The sequence below is a fragment of the Lepisosteus platostomus genome, chromosome 25, assembly GCF_059453375.1.
Source record: "Lepisosteus platostomus isolate fLepPlt1 chromosome 25, fLepPlt1.hap1, whole genome shotgun sequence".
In the NCBI taxonomy this organism is placed as follows: Eukaryota; Metazoa; Chordata; class Actinopteri; order Semionotiformes; family Lepisosteidae; genus Lepisosteus; species Lepisosteus platostomus.
Genome location: NC_142635.1, coordinates 2745794 through 2763505, shown reverse-complemented (window position 1 = coordinate 2763505; position 17712 = coordinate 2745794). Strand labels below are relative to the sequence as shown.

General features: G+C 44.2%; 3 long non-coding RNA genes across 10 annotated transcripts; 2 read left to right on the top strand and 1 right to left on the bottom strand.

Annotated features, from left to right (window-relative positions):
- Positions 1-4177: 4177 nt before the first annotated feature.
- On the bottom strand, positions 4178-16832 carry LOC148640580 (uncharacterized). Of its 4 annotated transcripts, none has more exons than XR_015930458.1 (3): positions 16427-16832; positions 4950-5075; positions 4178-4480 (listed from the first exon to the last, which is right to left on the bottom strand). It is a non-coding gene; the product is annotated as an uncharacterized LOC148640580 (long non-coding RNA). The 4 variants fall into 4 exon arrangements; XR_015930459.1 differs by lacking the exon at positions 16427-16832 and adding an exon at positions 9289-9409 and having other exon boundaries at positions 4585-5075; XR_015930456.1 differs by lacking the exon at positions 16427-16832 and adding an exon at positions 9289-9409.
- Positions 4972-9513, top strand: LOC148640581 (uncharacterized). The gene is made up of 3 exons (XR_015930473.1): positions 4972-5110; positions 5182-5226; positions 9309-9513. It is a non-coding gene; the product is annotated as an uncharacterized LOC148640581 (long non-coding RNA).
- On the top strand, positions 11154-16861 carry LOC148640579 (uncharacterized). 5 transcript variants are annotated; one of them, XR_015930466.1, is made up of 6 exons: positions 11154-11339; positions 11675-11769; positions 12135-12274; positions 12823-12972; positions 13569-13647; positions 16325-16861. It is a non-coding gene; the product is annotated as an uncharacterized LOC148640579 (long non-coding RNA). The 5 variants fall into 5 exon arrangements; XR_015930469.1 differs by having other exon boundaries at positions 11577-11769; positions 16366-16861; XR_015930465.1 differs by having other exon boundaries at positions 11577-11769.
- The last annotated feature ends 851 nt before the right edge of the window (positions 16862-17712 follow it).

Genomic DNA, 17712 nt, shown 5'->3' with positions numbered 1-17712 from the left:
TTCAATGTACAGTAATAACACAGGGTGTCCACAGCTGGGCTCAGACTATAAACTTCTGTGTAACACTGCATTTTCATTACTGAACATGGGGTCTGTATTTTCTCATTACCAAGTAGAAGAGCCAATTTGTCTTTTGCACATGTACTCCTAACGGAAGAAGGGGAGTTTGTATTACAGTGGTGATTTCAGAACTGATCTCAAGACAAAGTGAAGATCATAGAGGCTCTATCTCAAATGCTGCCCTTAGCCTTGAGCCCTTCTTCAATGCCACAGTACTGTGATGTAAGCTGGTGTGGACTGAAAGTGCACAAGTATTTGAGGGACACTGTTATAAAAAGGGAGATGGGACACCCTCGTATCACATCACTCTCTGGTGACACGGCTCAGGGTCCAAATTCTTTCTGTTGTTGCTGCTTTTGCACGGCGTCTTTTCCAGTGGCTTAGTGCGGGTCAGCGGAGAAGGCTTTTAGAGTCTTTGTCATGCCCTGCTTGATGAAATTGACTGTCATCTCGTCTGTCCCAATACAAAAATGCCAGTACGAGGAACAAATTCAAATGATTCAAAGAGGTCAAAGTAAGCTAAATAAAGTTAACTTGGCAGCACCTCAAAGTTTTGTACTATGAAATACCTTGTCTTTCCATAGACAAAACACACCGCAGGTAAACAAATATTCATCAGTAGAAATGGGGTTACAAAATAAAAGCTTTATATCAGCACTTGAATCTAAAGCAGCCTAATGAAATTTTGTTTTCACATAAAATATGAGTTTTAAAACTTAAAATGAGTTCAATTTCACTAAGACGTGAATATTTTATTCTCCATGGTAACTTCACTCCGCTTTGATAGGTTAAAATACAAAAATACAATTATTCTTTGAAAATGTACATTTCGGAGATTTCTGTTAGGGTGGAAAACGTAAGAAAAGCCGGCAGTGTTACTGAAATCGAATTGAATTAGAAAGTGTCAATTCTAGCAATTGACCATCAGGCGGCGGTGGTGATACACGAGTCTATGGAGAGTCGTTTTACAGCGCAGTAGCGAGGGTCTGGGGAGAAATTAAACACCCCGATCATGTGACTGGGGTCTAAAAGAAGAGAGTATTCACAGCCAATCAGAGCACTGGATTGAGTCTAGCGATGTTGCGATTGGTTAGTAGGGTTATTGCTGATTGACAGCTAGTTTTCCCCATTATGGACGAGCCCCGGTCCAGTTGCCTAATAAACTCCGAGATTTATGAGAGGGGCGGGAATTTTAAATGTTTTGTTGTTCCACCGCTCCTTGAAAAACATGAAGGATTTGTTTTTTAGCAAAAATAAATATTTAATCGTTGTCGCCTTTCTTTGCCTAAAATTCGAGGCGGCTTTTTTGTGCTGTAGCTGTAAACTGTTGCTGTCTATCTCGTATGTTGTTTGTCTGAGCACATGAAATCACGGCGCTACGTTACACGAGTTGCTGTGGAAACTTTATTTCTGCCTTAAGACACGTTGAGCCTCAGTGAACCTTCGTGCAGATGAAGATGAAGATGATGACGAAGAAGACGATGATGGCGATGCCTCGTGTGTCAGAGTGTGTCTTCTAACTGTTACTGGAGAAACAAGACTGAAGCTCAGACCTTTCCAAAGGCTAAGACCCTGAGCTGTGAGGATCATGAGGACCAGCTGGACAGTCCACTGTCCACTCCACAGCCCTGAGGAAGGAGGTAGGCAGGACAAGAGCTCGTCTTTAACAGAAGCTGTGAGAACTGAGGGGAGATTTTACTTTATTTATATACTTATTCTCATTGTACACTTTATGAATATGCTCGTTGTGTGTTAAATGTGCTGTGTATTGTGTTATGTCTTTTCCCTGTCTGCAAAAACACTTTCCCCTCTGGGACAATAAAATAAGTAAGAGGTGTCTGGTCCTGGAGGGGTCAGTGTGTGTCTGCAGCAGGGCTGTCCAGTCCTGGTCCTGGAGGGGTCAGTGTGTGTGTCTGCAGCAGGGCTGTCCAGTCCAGGTCCTGGAGGGGTCAGTGTGTGTCTGCAGCAGGGCTGTCCAGTCCCGGTCCTGGAGGGGTCAGTGTGTGTCTGCAGCAGGGCTGTCCAGTCCTGGTCCTGGAGGGGTCAGTGTGTCTGCAGATGATCCAGATGTTTTATATCAGCAGCAGCTGAAGAGCTGGGAAAAGGTGTTTGCTTGGTCCAGTTAAACCAGTAATCAGCTGGTTTCACTCCAGTCTCTGTCCTCTGTAGCTTTATACAATGTACATGAGAGATCTAAAAGGCAGACACAGTTTACATGTTGATTTTGTGTGCTGGAAAGTTAGTTGTTACATTACTAACATTTATCTTGAACAGATATTGAGATAATACAAATTCTGGTTTAATCTTTATTTAAAAAATAATTCCCTGAACATCAATTTAAATGTTAATTGTTCCAGAAACATAATTTAATATTTATATATTAAAATGTGTTAAATATCTATTAAATATGTTTTTTATATATACCTCTACAGATCTTACACTCAGTCCCTGCTGGATCTCTTCAGTTTGCTGTGTGTTGTTTGTATTGTCTCTCTCTGTTCAATCTTATAACTGCTATCGTGATGTGGAATAGTGTTGTCAGTTGTTGTGTTGAAAGATGATCTCTGTTGTAGTAAACTGTGTTGTGCTCTTTGATCCCTCTGTCTGAGCTGCTCCTACACTGCTGTGGGTATTTTCTCAGGGACGGCCTCTGGAGAATCTGTACCAGCCTCAGGAATGGACACTGATATCAGCTGACTGTTCCTTTACTCCTTCATTCTGATAATTCACTACACTGATGTACTGTTTTAACACAATAAAACACTCCTGAGCAAACTTTTAGTCACTTGTTTTTATCTTATTTTTGTTCTTTGATTAAACACCAGGTTGTGAACACCTCTTCCATGCTCTTGGGGTTTATTTCCAGTGTCTGTGAAGGACACTGTTGTCTTTGTGTTGAAGAGAGAGCTCTCTGCTACTGATCATATCGAAGAGTTTCAGGGGAACTTCTGATATGAGCTCTGTGCCTTGTGAGGGGTGAGATTCTCATGGAGAACAGTGGAAAGGTGAAGCCCGATTGTCCACATGTATAATTCAAGTCTAATTCCATCATACTGTCAAACTCAGAGCTGCTCAATACAAACAGATGGAGTCACACTGACTCACTGCAACACCTTTCACAGTGAAGCAGAGTCCTGTGCAACAGGCAGGACTGACAGCCCCTCTGAACACTGTGCAGGATCACAGCAGCTCCAGATCACTGCAGGATTCAGCGCAGCTCCAACTCTCCTCCATCTTCACAAACATCATCAATTCACTTCATTTGTGCTGCAGTCCAGCTGTGCTTCTGCTCTGTTTTTATTACAGAAGAGGGTCCTGCTCTCCGCCTGGCGGTGAATCGCAGTTTTAAAGGTTATATATTTGGCGGCGTTGAGGGTTTTGCGCGGCGATGTGGTTCGTCGTGTAGCGCACTGGTCTGCGGGCGGTGAGAGTCCGGGTTCAGATCCCGAAGGTCTGGGTTGAAAACCACGACCTGCGGCGACTTTTATAAAACCCGAAACACAGTAGATGAGCAAAGACACTACTTTTAGAATTGCAAGAACAGGAGGGATACCTTTTTATTTTTGGGATTTTTTTCGTTTACCAAAATTTTGCAAGTTAAATATGACCGCGGAGTTTCTCCAGATTTGGCAGGAAGTATAGCTCCCTCTGCTAACCCCCGACTCTTACACATCTCCACCCCGGAGCCCCGGGTTCGAGACCCGCCTGGATAAGCCGATATTTTTCTCTCGGGCTGAACTTGTTCTCTTCTGATTGGCTGCTCTCACACCCACCTCTTCCACACGCTGATTGGACACTATTAACACTGAACCCCGCCCTTACGCACAGCCACACCCTCTGTTTCAGTCACCATGGTGACAGGACGCGTTCCCTCAGCAACGCGGAGCGTCATCCTTCACCTACCGGGCTGCGGGGCTCTAATCGAGGCCGGGGATGAAGGCTGCACTCTAGGCCGCAGACCAGCGGCTCCGGACTCCCCGACCACGACAGCCCGGTGCCCGGAGGCAGTAGCGCTGCGAACCGCTTGGTGTGGCTGCTTACAGTGGGGTACGGGGTTCTCTACACCCCTGTACCCCACTCTCCGACACCCCACAACCCAGAATAATCAATTAAACAATTAACACTCACAGCAGTTTATTACAGCAAATACGGATATAAAGCATAAAACAATGACACTATACAGCAGTGTTATTAAGCAGATATCCACACATTTCCATCTCGGTCCCCGCTGTCTCTTAATTTGCTACCTCTTTCGTCCTTTTCGCGCTCATCAGGGGTTCACGTTATAAATAGGGGCGGGTCTGTGCTCCAGGCCCGTGCAGGCTGGGGTCAGGGGAGGTGGGGGGACTCCGGCGGCTCGCTGGCTGGGAGAGAGGCGGCTGGTACCCCGCTGCTCTCCCGGTACAGGCGCTTTGCTCGGCTGCAGGGGGGGAACATGCATTAAATTTCCTACAGGTTTTAACAAAAGCAAAAACGTTTCCTACAAGAAACGCATTTTAAATATTTTAACTCTCTCGCTTTAACCTTTACAGCAGGACAGCCGGCGTTTCGAGAGCAAGGTAAGCGGTTTCTCTCTCTCCTCACACCGGGGGTTTCGGTTTTCACACCGGGTCTCACACGGCTGGGCTCCAGTTTCCTGCGGTCAGTTACCGGTAACTCGAGTTACCAGTTTCCCCCAGTTCAAGCTAAACGGACCGGTCGGCGCGTCTTCATGCAAACCGGCTCCGGAGAAAGAAAACCCAGCCGGACCTGCAGCTGCACAGTGAGTCGATACCGGTAAGAGAGACGAAGCCCCTGTGAAAGTGGTTTTCAGTCCTAAACGAGCCTTGAAACTGCGCTTTCCTGACCGGGTCTCTCTCGGCCTCTAGGAAGAAGAGACTCGGACTCGCCTGTGAATCCGCCGCGGAGCTCCGGTCACTCGGTACACGGGTGGGTCTGCGCTCAGGTCTCCGCGCCGAGAAGGACCCGACAGCCGCTGTTTAAAGCCCAGAGCCGCGCCAGGATCCTGCAGAAGCCTGGAATACAAACGAGAAAAAAACGTATTGTGCAGGTAAAGATACAACATACAACAAGCAGTTTAAAGAAGCTGAAGCACGATTTTAATACCATGTTTCTCCGCAGAGTCGAAGCCACAAGTCCTACAACCGTCCGGCAGCTCCGCCAAAAGTAAGTTGCGAAATTCATTTACTTTTCAAGCCCATTTTATGAAATCATAAAAAAAGCCGACAGTCGTCGCCCAGAATCTCGCAGCTCCAGCTAAACGGTAAACTTGAGAAACTTTCTTTGTTTGCAAACTCGCTATTTAAAGGCAGATAAGCGACTCTGGCGTAGGGAACCGCTAAACAGCCGCGGATTGAAGTCTAATTGCAGACTGACCCCACCTGCCTTCTCATTCAGACTCGGCCAATAGGGGCGGCGGATCCCGGAGCTGCTCGTCTCTGCTGCTAAACAGCGCGTTTTCAAACAGGGACACGAGAGACCAAAAATCCCCTAACAGGGACAGTTAAGCATAAAATTAAATCATCCGATGATAAAAGGGAGGTTTTAGTCTGAGCTACTCAGCTTGCAGCCCTTCCAGTGCACTCCACTGCAGTAATCTGACTCAACCAGCTGCTTAATTACTGCTGATCCTGCTAATTATCAATTCAACAGCACTGGGTGCAGCTACCCTGTAATGCAGTGGACTGAAGAGGCTGCAAGTAGCTCTGATTCCAGTATCAAGGTCCCACCTTCACACTGCAATACCCTGAGACAGGATGGGCTCCCACACTGACACTACACTGCCCACTCATGCTCTTTATTCACCTCAAGGCAACACTGCTCACAGGGAACACAAACAAGGAACAAGCAGGTGTCGACTCCACATGGGAAAGGAAACCGGAAACTGGTTCTGGCTGTGGAGTGGTGTCTGTGTGTCGGGAGGCCATCAGGCTGCACAGAAACAGGACACCCTGAGGCAGAACAGGAGTCTGAAGAGGCTCTGAGACTGAAAGCAATCACTTCTACACCTGTGCTCCACCCATTACCTCACCAGGTCAAACCCAAACAGTTAATAAACCTCATTCGCAGCACTCATTACTAAACCAGTTTAGTTACTCTGGTTAATACACTCTCCTGTGATGTTAATGGTTCCTGCCCCTCGCCTGCTTTCTGACAGCATCCAAACCACACAGCAGCTCTCCTGCGCTTGTGTTGGGGTGAACTCGACTGTCGCAGGGGAAGGACATGGTTTCTGATGATGTGGAGTGAGTCTGAATCCTGCAGTTAGTATGTGAACATGATTCAGATATCAAGAGTCTGCAGTGACAGTGTTAAGGACAATTGTAGCTGTTTCACACATGAAGAAAACTCCAGAGCCAGAATAAATGTTCTTCTCGGTGTGGAATTCTCCCCTACTTGTTCCTCTGCAGCTCCCACACTGACACTCCTCTCCACTCTGAGCACATTCAAACAGGCAGGTTTTTCCTACAGCTGAACAATCTCCTTTCACTTACAGCCTCAGCTGCACTCCCACCCAAAGACACTCATCTTCATGGTCCAGTGGAAGAATTCTAACAGCACAGAATATGAACAAGGCACATTAATTCATGTCACTGGCCCTGTCAGTCAGCTCCTCCTGTCAAGGTGTATTGATACTGTGGGACACTGGAAAATGCATGTTTTCATTTGGAAGGTACAGTGTCCTCCATCAGTACTGCAAGGAGTCAACTTTACAGTCAAGCAATTAGTACTTGTGATCAGAAATATGAATAATCCTGGTTTTAATCTGTGGTAATTCTCTGCATACATTTGATCATATTAAAATAAAAATCCTTTGTGTTGATTTCTGCATTTTGAAGTTATTGGGACACAATCACTTTATGTACATTTCAGAGTGTAGAAGAGGATGTGCTTGTATATCCCTCTGAGACAGTAACTGCATGAGGTCTGAGACCCATTGAGCTCACTGCCCTCTGCAATCATCTGAGATGCTTTGCTGTTGCCACCGAGTTCTTATTTAGTCTTCAGGTGATCATACTTCAATTGTTTTTCCTTCTGTCAATAGGGTTGAAATCCAGGCATTAGACGCAACAAGTTAAGGTGTTTCTACAGTTATTCTCCTGATGACCTCCTTGGTTGCATTATAAACTGACTCAAAGCTACAGCACCTGAATATTTGATGTGTGTCCTCTGAGCTGAGATGTAGATGACATGTATGGTCCCTAACTAACACCACCTCTAGTCCTACTCCTGTACATGTGATCTCCATCTGAGCGCAGAGGACATTGAGGTGTTGCTGGAGCTCTCAGCTCTGAGTCCACAGCCTTCAGGTTTGAGCTTCAGTGACCCAGTACACTAGTGCTGATGGAGACAGACAGGTGAAGGAGTCTTCTCATGATCTCCCCAGGCCAGGCCATGACTCTCACAGGAGGTGCTGTTCTCTGGAGCATCTGCAGCTCCTTTCTTTCTCCACACTTGAACCTGTCATCTCTGTCCTCTGAGCGCATGCTGAAGCCTGGTGGAGGGAATGTCATGGCCTGGGGATGCAGGAATGTCTCAGACTGGGTCACTTGTTATTGAGGATGTAGCTAATGATGGCAGCAGCAGAGTGATGTCTGATGTTCACAGAAACATGGTATTTAATGCAGCAGAAAATACTTCCATACTTATTGGACAGTGCTTCAACATGACAATGACCTAAAACATCCAGTCAGTGCAACCAAAGAGCTCATCAGGAGAAAATAGAAACTAGTCAAATGTGTCTGCAGATTTCAGTCCAACTTGGCATCATGCTAAATAAATGACTTCAGGTAAAAGCATCTCAAGAACAGGCGATACCTCCTCTTCAATGATGACACTGAGTACAGTGAGCTCATTTACTGGTTTACACTCTGAAATGCATGTAACATGAATGTGTCCCAATACTTCAGACCATATGACATGATGAGGATTAATTCTCCACTATTCCTGCTGTTCATCACACTCGGAGAGAACTGAAATTTAAGATTTCCAATTTCAGTAATTGTCTAGAACTCCATCTTATGCATGTGTATCTGTATCAGTGCTAAAATTCTGATGCTGAACTTGTCAGCTACACCTCACTGTCTCCTACAGGAACAGCTCAGGCAGGAGGAAACAGTGGACAGTCTTGTACTGGCCAGGCCAGTCTCCACATTTTAAATCCTCTTGAGCAGCATTTTACAGGCTGAAGAAAATCAAAGCCCTAAAACTCTCAAGAATAATAGCTCTATGTCCAGACTGCAGCCAGTTACTGGCTCAAAGGCAGCTTCACCAACATGTTTCCCAGTCTTTATTGTCACTTGAAATTACAGCATTGAACTGGCTGTGCTTGAATATGATCAAATGTATGCAATTCCAGAAATAAAATGTATGTTTTATTCTGTTTGTTATTCATCGTCTCCTGTTCATGAATAAACAGTGCTTGACTGTAAAGTTGTGGCTCATTGCTGGGGTACTGGGTGCAGATCTAGGACGAGTCTTGCTGTATTTAACAGTACAAGGGGTTGACATGATTTGCTGTGGAACTGAGGGACCTGTGCTCAGGGGCAAACTGAGAACTAGATCTAGTTATAGGAAGCACTTGATTAGTAGTAACACCCTGTTCAGTGGAGTGCTCTGCACTCGGGTTTTAACTGTACAACAGGCTAGAGCCCCTTCAGTGATCCAGTGCTCAATATCCCGCACTGTCCCGGGACAGATGTGATGGCAGTACTGTACAGCACACCTCGCTCTGCGTGACCCCAGCTCACACGGATTCCTTAGAGCGCCATGTTATTTTTAAAAAGCTAAAACGGACCTAGAACGAGTTGAAATTCAAAAACATGCTATGTGAGAGTCGAGTTTAAAAACCACAACCCAGGTCAGACAAACAGACTGCGTCTCTGTCGGCGCTGCACAGCGATTAGAATAAATTGCGTCTTGGTTTACTTCCTGACGCCTTTGCAGCGATTGAACGTTGAAATTAATAAAAAATAATATGCTTCCTAAATTTGAATCTAAATTAAAGAGGGTGAGTATTTCTCGTGACAGTAAGGACACGGTCTGGAGGTCTTGAGCCCTTTTTATTCCAAATTCATTCTCCCGACAGTGGGACGAGCCCGTGTAGCGCAAAGCGAGCTGCGCTGTACTGCCGAGTGATTCCCTGAGCCCCTCCGCCAGCGCAGCTCCTCACTCCTGTCTGATGACTGTCGCTGCGCTGCTGCTCAGGGCTGAACTCCGAGCTCTTACCTGCTTGTCTGGTGTTTCAGGTCTCCCCTGGCTGCTGTCCCTGCCGCCCGCACAGGACCCATCCCGCACTGACCAGACTGCTGGCGCTGGACAGGAAATCGTCATCGCGGACGCCGTTACTTGTGATTCTGTATCTCACGCTGTGTTTTTTTTGTTTCGTTGTTGCCAACTGTCTTTGATTTGTATGCTTGCAAAACTTAATAAAGAATTTTGACTTCTGTCTTTCTTCTTCTTTTCTTCGTAACATTATTCCTAACGCAAACAAAACCAAACAAAACGAGCAGCAAGCACCGCCCATAATGAATATTCACGAGAGGCGTGGTTGATGAAGGGGCGTGTCGTATAATTAAGAAGGGGAGTGCCATATTATTCATGAGAGGGCGTCACCAACTGACGTCACATCAACCAATCAAAATGTCTAGATTTGAGCCCACCTCCAAGATTTTTGCTCTCATCTGATTGGTCATGCTTGAAATACCACGCCCATGTCCCACCAATGCTTCATTCTGATTGGATAAAACCCCATTTTCTCTATTCTGATTGGTTGAAAGACATGTCAATCAAAAAACCACACCCCTCAAAATGACGCAGTTCTTAAGGGTTGTCTTTATATGATTGACATGAGGTTTAGCCCAATCGCAGAAGTCCATGTCAAAGACCAGTCCTGGGTGTGATTCGATTAATACTAATGAACTTTAATTCACTTGATACATAAACATTTTTCTCATTAGAGTAAATTAGCATAATTCAGACTATTAATTACTAATTAAAATAATAAACAGATACATCTTTTCTGTTTCAATTTTCCTAAGATATTTAGTTTTTAGGTTTTTTTTGGTGATTTGAAAGACAGCAACCAAATACATTATAAACAATATATTTTAAATATATTCCCCAAAAAAGACAAATGAGCCAGAGGTAAAATAAATTTAAAATGTTTTTGTATTCAGTACAAGTGTAAACATACATTTTAGAAACCAAAAAGCATTCGAGTGAAAACGCTCTCCAGTTCAAAAACATCAAACCAAAACAAATCATTAAAACATAAGTTACTAAAATACAAGTGACTCGGTCAACCGATTTTAATATAAATGTAAATACATGAGAGTGTTAACGCCGACATCTTACTAACAAAACAAGCAGCAAAAAAAACAACACGAGTTCACACAGTAAACATTAAAAAACAACGTTATTTTCACTAAAATTGTTTTTTATTTCACATTAACACATTTACAAATAGATCATTAAAATACAAGTGATGAGAGCGCGATTTTAATAAATGCAAGATAATGTAAATGAGGAGTTTACTTTTACATCTTACAAAAAACAACAGAAAATCACTTTTTCCACACTAAACCAAAGTGAGCATTTTAATTCAGTACAAACATTAAAAACCTTAAGAAATTAAAAACTACTTATAGCCAAAAACAATTTTTCTAGTTCATATTAACAAGACAAATGCAAATAAGCTAATTAAAATACAGCGACTGATTTAATAAATGCAAATAAGGAGTTACCGCCATCATCTTGCTAATCAAATACAAACAACACAAAACCGCTCGATACTCACTAGCGGAAAGTCAGGAAAGCCCAGTTTTAAATCCGCAACGATTCCGTGATGTGTTATAACGATATCATTAAAAAATAGGCCAAAAAAGAAGACAAACTCAATAAAATCGAGAAAACGCCATTCACAAACCCCACCTCCCCGTTTCGGCAGAACTTCCGGAAGGAGCCATGCTGGGGGCGGGGCTTATTTAAATATGAGCACCTCAGCCAATCAGAATCCATGACGTCTCCACCCAAACCACGCCTATTGACAGTAGTGGGTGGGGCTGCACCGCCCTCATGCGTTGGGAGGACGAACTACAAATTAGTTTAATTGTAAAGCCGCTGCCTATATATTGAATATTAATAAAGGATTGTGGTGGGCAGAGCCGCGAATTATGTCGTCTCGCCTGTTTATTGGTCACTTTGGGCTCCAGGTCCTATAAATTCTGACCCACCTGATTATCCTCCTTTCGCGCGAGAGCCGGGCAAGACAGACAGCGGTAAGTAACTCGTCCAAACGCTTTTCAAGCTTTATTGCTCTGTGCATTTAAACCTGTATTAGGTCATTGTTTTACGATAATTTTCTACTCTATTACAATGTTTTTCTTCTTTTTTTTCCTGTGTTGTGCTTCCAGTTGTCTGTAGAATCCTGTGAATGTTCGCTCCTACTATGTGCTCCTCACTACCGCTCTTAAAATGTGCGTCTAACTTAAGACTAACAAACCACTTTTTTTCAGTTTTGTCCACTAAATCACATTTTCCGTCCGTCTGGCGGGACCATGTACGAGTCGAGAGGTAAGTTTCAGTATTTTCTCTGCATCTCGTTTCTCTCCAGCTCTCTCACTCCGGAGCTCGGCCAGGACTCGCGGCCCCAGTGACAGTGAGGGGAGAGTTTTACTGCCTGCTGCTCTGGTATCGACAACATGTCGGGTAAGAACCGGGGAATGGTGTCAGACAGACGGGGCGCTGCTTTCACAGCCCGGGTCAGCTCTCTTGGGCAACTCACTGGTACCCTGGCTTGACCAAGAGGAGCGGGCTGTCGGGCTGTGGGAGCAGCTGTCTGCAGAGCCGCGGATACAGACCGTGTACCTGGCTCTGCCGTCTGTAGCTGCAGGCTGCCCTCTGGTGGCGGCTAAGAGCAACAGCGTGTGAGCTCGGGCTTCTGAAACAGTGGAGCTCACTCCACTACTTCACTGTTCAGTCCTGTACTACCGTTCTTACTCACTGGAGTGTGAAATGTCCTCTGACACAGCTCGACTTTGAGTTTTAATGACTGCACTTGTCTGTCATTCCAGCTTTCAACAAAGGCTTTGACTTCACCTCCAGTCTGGTTCCACTTTCACCTTCAGCTCCCTCCCTGCTGCCTCCTGCTGCTCCTCCCTCTACTGAGGACTGAGACTATGAAGAGTCAGAATCTGGCTCTGGGATTGACAGGGTGAGTTGGTTTAGATCTCTGTACCCTGACATCACACTGACACTCATTCACTACAGCTGCAGCAGTGTCACAGTCTAGATCTCTTCACACTTTCCTTTACTTCTTCCTCTGCTACTAATGTTCCTGATCATTTCAAATAAAGGCTGATAATCACAGTGATCTCTGACCACCACAGGAATCCTGAGTGTCTTCAGGTCCTCCTCTGAGTTCAGATGCTGATGGCATGTCCACTCCCTAACCCCACTACTAACCCCACTCCTCACTCTTCTACATGTGATCAACATCCCAGCTCAGAGGAGGAGCTGAAGACACTCAGGATTCCTGTGATGGTCAGAGATCACTGTGAATTATCAGCCTTTATTTGAAAAGATCAGGAACATTATTGACAGGAAGAAGTAAAGGAAAGTATGAAGAGATCTAGACTGTGACACTGCTGCAGCTGTAGTGAAGGAGTGTCAGTGTGATGTCAGGGTACAGAGATCTAAAGTGTGAGGAAGTGTTCTGGCACAGCCTGACCTATTTTAATGAGTTTACTTCTCTCTTTCCAGCTTTCAACAAAGTCACTGAATTCAGTCCAGCCTGGTTCCTGTCTGTCAACATGTGATGAATAAACACCTTCAGCTCCCTCCCTGCTGCTCCTCTCTCTCACTGAGGACTGACACTGTGAAGAGTCAGAATCTGGCTCTGGGATTGACAGGGTGAGTTGGTTTAGATCTCTACACCCTGACATCACACTGACTCCTTCACTACAGCTGCAGCACTGAAGTCCCTGGTGTTGATCTCCTGGAAATCTCACATGTACAGCTCCTCTCTCCCAGTCTGTAATTGTCTAGAGCTCCATCTTCTGTTGCTGCTTTACCTGTATCTCTGTCACCACTAGTCTCCTGTTGCTACATTAGTCTGTCTCTCCCACTGCAGAGCAGTCTGCACTCTGCTTCAGGAGTGGACAGTGACTGGGGAATTAGACTCTCTGCCTGTCCTCATCTCTCTCTGTCTACTCTTCATCTCCACCAGTGAATGTCTGCTCCTCTCTCCTGTATCTGTCCTTCCTGTTGGGTTTTGATCTTGAGCTCTGCCTGGATGTGCTGACTTGTGCTCTGCTGTGTCTCTTCAGAACTGACTGCGTCTCCCCCTGCCCTCTCTCTGCACTGTCCTGCCTCTCTCCTTCTCTGCCTGCTGCTCTGTGTGTGAAGTGTGTTACTGGCACCCCAGCTCTGCCTTTCACACACACTATTCAAGAAGGTTTGCTCTTCAGGGTTCAAGTATATTTATGTTGAGTGTTTATTTATCACAGGTTGACAGATTGGAACCAGGCTGGAGTGAATTCACAAGCTTTGTTGAAAACTGAAGAGACTCAAATCCCCCATCTCCAGGTGAGCTCTGAACAATTTCTCCTGTTTCCTACAGCAGTTTCTCCCAATAACACCTCAGCAACCCAACAGTTAGAACTAAATCTCACATTTTTCACTTTGTTGAAACATGAATTGTATTGTAGTTTTACATTTGTGATCTTTATTGTAATCAGACTGAATGCCCCGGTAAAACTCCTCAGTGTGTTTCTGCTCAACACATTTTGTGCCACACTGGGCATCTCTTTCTATCTCAGTGTATTATTTTACAGTAGACTGAGCTCTGATTCAGTGATGTACAGATCTCATCTAAACTTTAGAAGAGACTGTAGAGGAAAGTGTCCTGCTCTCTGCCTGTCCAGACACCTTCAGCACAGCCTCCCACTCACACTCATTCACACTGTGGAAGTGTTTCAGCCTGTGTGACTCTGCACCTGGAACTGTTATCAATAGTGTTAGTCTCGATTTCTTTATGCTTTACTTTGCTTTCTCCTCTCACTGTCACTAATAATCCAGATCATTTCAAATAAAGGCTGATAATTCAGTGATCTCTGACCATCACAGGAATCCTGAGTGTCTTCAGCTCCTCCTGAGTTCAGATGCTTATGGCATGTCCACTCCCTAACCCCACTACTAACCCCACTCCTCACTCTTCTACATGTGATCAACATCCCAGCTCAGAGGAGGAGCTGAAGACACTCAGGATTCCTACATATTCTACAGTGGGGATCACGTTTGTTATTTACTGTATCAGAGCTCAGACTGCAGCACAGTCATACACTGAGACTGAGAGAGATCCCCTGTGTGACCGAAATCAATCGTTTCAAGTTGAAAATTAAATATGATATGGTCAGATGATAGTATGTGTAATCTCTAACAGCCTTAAACCCATCTGGAACCCTGGTTATGTCTCTTAGGTACATGATCGGTGTCAGAACTCAGAGGGAGCAGAAAACAGTGAGATATTATTACCTGAGCATTCAGTCACAAGACATTACAGATTTGTGTTCTCATTTGTAATGTCTAATAAAGGTCTAATATGTTAACAGGAAGTGAGAAATGTGAGTTTTAGTTCTTTCTTTCTGTACTAATCACACATCTCCCCCTTCAGCTATCTGTGTATGCAAGATCTCTATTAGAGATCTCATTAGAGAATCACATAACAAACACTAATTTCACTGACTCTTCTCTGGCTTCTTTCTCTCCGGAGGAATAGTTCCTTGTTTGTTGGCTGCAAAGGACCACTGCACAGCTCCCCACTCCAACATCTACACACTAACTCCTTGTTTTCTTGTTTCTGCTCGTCTCACTGTCCGGGCTCCAGTGTCTTTTTCTTCATCTCCATTTTTCCTTCTTAAATCCCTCCCCCCACTGCCTGTACCTGGCTGAAGATCTGCCTGTATCCCCTCCTGTCAGCTTCTACACGATCTTCCACCTGACGTCAGCCTACAGCCTGAAACCCTGCAGCTGCTCCTCGTTCTGTTTCCTTCTGGATTCTTTGTATCTCCTGTTACCTCCGTCTCCTTCTCCACACTGTTAATATAACCTCCATCAGCCCTCGACAGTCCAGCCCACAAACACACTGTACTGAGCACACCAGCACCAACATGAGCTCTCATATCGACTGTAAGAGTTTCATCCTGTCTCTCTCTAACTGTGTCTACCTCTGCTCAGCTCCTCTGTGTAAAATAAAGGGGTTCTCCTCACTATCATGTGAGCCACTGTTCTTTTCAAGTGTTAAGATATAATCTCTATTTATAATCTAGAGAGAACCGTGTCCGCCTGCTTCACTGGGTAGAATTGTCATCTTTATCTATTTTCAACTTTATTCTGTATATTTAGAGATGTACATCCTTAATCCCAAAAATAAGTTAAATTCAAGAGCTTTGATTTCACTTAATTTTGTTTTCATTTATGAAATTCTTAACCTTTTGGTTGCTTTCAATGATTACTTGTGCTTGACGTACAAACAGATTTCAGTCTACAACTGTCCTTGGTGCTTTGAGTTACTTATTTAGGTTCTACAATCACTGCAGCTGTGACTAAACAGAACTGCAGTAAAGCCTCAGTTGAACATACACGATCTGCTAAAGGGGATTTTTCTGTATAAAATAAGAAATATTTGATTGAACACTAGGCAGATTTCTTATGATGGGTGTTACTTGTTTCCTGTGCTGTAGCTTATTGTATACAGTATAATTACAATGCATTAAATAGTTTGTGTATTTATGATAAAGCACAGCAACAAATTTCATTTGCTGTCGATTGTAATTAAATCCAAATATCCAGGAACCATACTGTAAATTGTATCTAGTATGTTTTGTTTTCTCATATAATGGTTCTTTTTAGGATTAAAAATGTTTTGTGATTAATGGACATTGGAAAATAACAAACAGCCCTTCGTTACTCCAGGGTTCCCTTTCATACTTTAAGATAATTCAAGATTTATTGTATAAAGTTTCTGATATTTTGGCTGTTATTCAACAGGTTTCAAGATTAGTCTGTCTTTAAATATGACTTCTAATTTGTTAATTTATTATTCTGACTTGACAAGGCTTCTCATTAAATGTTAACAGACTGAATATTATTTAATGTTCTTGTTTTCAGACCTGTCTATGCTGTATTATTGTGAAGGCTATTTTATTGTTCTGCTCATATGAAACGTTTCTCGTGTCTGAATGTGATCTTCTCCGGCTCTCAGCCCCTCTTGCCCCTCTCTGTCAGCTCCTGTCCTCCTTTCAGGATGTTCACCTTCCCTCCTGCACTGCTGTCACCCTGAGCTCCCAGACACAGGCGCTCTTACCTCCCTCCCTGTCCAGCCAGAGTCTGCTCCTCTTCTCCGTGAGCAGGCACACAGTCTGCCTCTTCCTTTCCTTGCTCATCCCAGCACGGACATTCCTGACTCCTGGAGAAGACAGCACAGGGGAAAGACTGGAAAGGCTGCTGCTGGAAGAGGTGTTGGATCAGTAGGCGACTCTTCCCTCTGAATCAGACTCTCCAAACCAAAGACCCAGTGCAGTGACAGGGGTCCCTGGTCTTCCTTCAGATACCCTTACTGTGAATTCATGTCTTGTAAAAGTATTCACACCCTACTGATGATGTCTATGCGTGTTGAATTAGAAGTGTATAGAATTGTAATGTGCTTATGTTAAATAAATGTTAAAATGGAACTTTTTAAATGGTATAAAGATGTTAAATGTCAATAAAAACTGCAAACTAAAAATCTTGATTATAGAAGTACTCGCCTCCTGAGTCAATAAATGTTTGAAGCCCCTTCGGCAGCAGTTACAGCCACAAGTCTCGGGATGAGTCTGTACACACCAGGACACTGGAGTTTGTGCCCATTCATCTCCACACACTGACTCAGGCTCTGCCAGGGCCACTCCAGTGCAGATCTGGCCCTGTGCTGTGGGTCTCAATCCTGCTGAAAGTTGATTTTAATTCCAGTTGCAGGTCTCTGGCAGATAAACGCAGGTTTTGCTCTAAGATGTGCCTGTAATTTTCTCCAACCATTTCCCTGTCAATCCTGACCTGACCAATCAGTGAGCACTTGGTTTTCTTACACACATGAAGTGATTAAATAGTTTTTTTTGCTTTGTGAAATTTACAACCATCATTGAGGTGGTTTGAAATCACCTTATGCTTCAGGGTTGAATATGGACTTGAAATCCACTGTGTGCCTGGGGGACTTTACAGAGACAGCAGTGATGAGTCTGAAATTGTAAACCACCACTCTTGCAGACAGAGGTCAATCAGGCAACTGTGTGACACGAGTGTTATTTCAGAAAAGAGGACAAGAGCATCACTTTAATTCACCTAAATTAGTTTTCATAGAAACAGGTCTCGCACATGCGCCAAAACCTCTTTATTTTTAACATCCGAACTGCTCGCTGTAGCAGACAGCTGACAGGAGTGGCGATCGTGGATTTATATTCTGAGAAATCAGCCTCTGTGCTGATGTTTTTAATATCATACATGAAAGACTAATAAAGTAAGAAAAACTCATCCTCAAAACAGTGGCATTAAACTCGAATTCTCTCAGTACGGCGACTCCACAGTCCAAACTATCCCAGAATACGGATCTGTTTA